Below are 1,549 nucleotides of genomic sequence, written 5' to 3'. Positions count from 1 at the left end.
CCCCCTCTTCTCCCACCTCTGTCCCTCCTAAACAGGTTATAACCCTCTATATTAGTAGCCCAGTCATGCGTGCTGTCCAGCCAGGTTTCCGCTATACCCACTATGTCGAAGTCCTCTTCAATTAACCTAATTTCAAGCTCCTCTATTTTATTTGCCAGACTTCTAGCGTTGGTGTACATACATTTAATTCCTCTCTTTTTGTGGGACAAAGTTTACTACCTTGTTGTTCCCCACTATTTTTATTGTTATTATTCTGCCTTGATTTCGGTCATCCGTTGGTAGTTATACTTACATGTGCCAACGGATTTCCTATATTGACTGGAGTGAGCCCACTATTATTAACTCATTTTTTACTACTTTCTGTGTTATTTTTATCTATGATTAAATTATCAACGTTTAGTTTAAGTAATTTTATTTTTATACCCTCCCCCCCACTTTCTAGTTTAAAAGCTCCTCCAGTCTTTCTACCATTTTCCCTCCCAGGAATGCTGCACCTTTCCCAGTTTCTTCAGTATTTGACACTTATAGCATGCCGGTGTCTACCCGCAGCGTGCCACTCTGACCTCTGTGTCACTACAGCATACATCAGTTATGTAGGGGTCCAAGGATGGAACCACAGCACACGGAGGATGGAATTTGGCAGAGCAGACCTTACGTTTCTCTGTTGCAGTTAAAGAGACATTTTTCCTATTCAGAGCAAAATGACTGTACCTGTGTAAAGGGGCCCACTGATACCCTGCTGCTGCCGTTATCCAGATGCCAAAAATACTCAGTGCTTCTAGATATGGTGAACCTTGTGACCTCCAACCATGTGGCAGTGCTTGGGTCTAACAACCATTCTATCACATGATGAGTAATGTTGCAGCTCCCCATAACCTCTGACACCAGTCAACACTGGGGATTTTAGTTCTAGCTGGGAAGAAGGAAGGGGTGGCATGGGAGTGTTGGCAGGGTCAGTATCAAGGGGTCTACACACCATCACTTTGCTCTGAATTGTCATTGTTTTTTAAGTAACACTCACAGGTTTTATCCCTCTATCAGCCTGTGACTAGGCAGTGAAAGGAGAATAAGCAGACTGATCAATTTATCTCTCCATTTCTTCTCTCTCTTTCCTCCTATCAGCATGCCCCTGATTAGCACATGGGCACTGCAGCACAACTGATTGGCTCCTTGTGTTGCTTCTTCCTCTGCAATCCTAGCTTTGCTGTACAGGAGATTGCAAGTGGCAGATGTCAAGTCAAATTTAGGTATTTATACTGTCTGCATAAAAAAATACATTAATTGATGCATCAATAACTACAGAGCTGTATTAATTTGTGTCTTATATATTTGCCTGCAGCTCAGCTTTAAGTATATGTAAGGGAGGGATGTGTGAGGATTGGATTACAGGGAGGGCTAATGTGAGGACTGGAGTAACAGTGAGAATGTTCAGGTAACATTTTATTGACCATAAAACTGCCTATGAACTGCCTGAGGAGCCTATTGAAGTGTCTTTTATATTTACCTACGTAAGAAAATTAGTATTTCTCGACTGACACTTGCGATTTAA

At 42.0% G+C, this 1,549-nt stretch overlaps 1 long non-coding RNA gene across 1 annotated transcript in view; it reads right to left on the bottom strand.

Moving 5' to 3' along the window:
* Positions 1–1,549, bottom strand: part of LOC108799396 — a 16,133-nt gene that overhangs the window by 2,250 nt on the left and 12,334 nt on the right. The window contains exon 3 of the long non-coding RNA XR_001942027.1: positions 355–360. This is a non-coding gene — a long non-coding RNA (uncharacterized LOC108799396). The remainder of the gene's footprint in view (positions 1–354; positions 361–1,549) is intronic.

This window comes from Nanorana parkeri, unplaced genomic scaffold (genome assembly GCF_000935625.1).
Source record: "Nanorana parkeri isolate BGI_ZX_2015 unplaced genomic scaffold, ASM93562v1 scaffold1714, whole genome shotgun sequence".
NCBI classification, from domain to species: Eukaryota; Metazoa; Chordata; class Amphibia; order Anura; family Dicroglossidae; genus Nanorana; species Nanorana parkeri.
The sequence above is the reverse complement of the archived record's forward strand: the minus strand, read 5'-3'. Positions and strand labels throughout refer to the sequence as shown.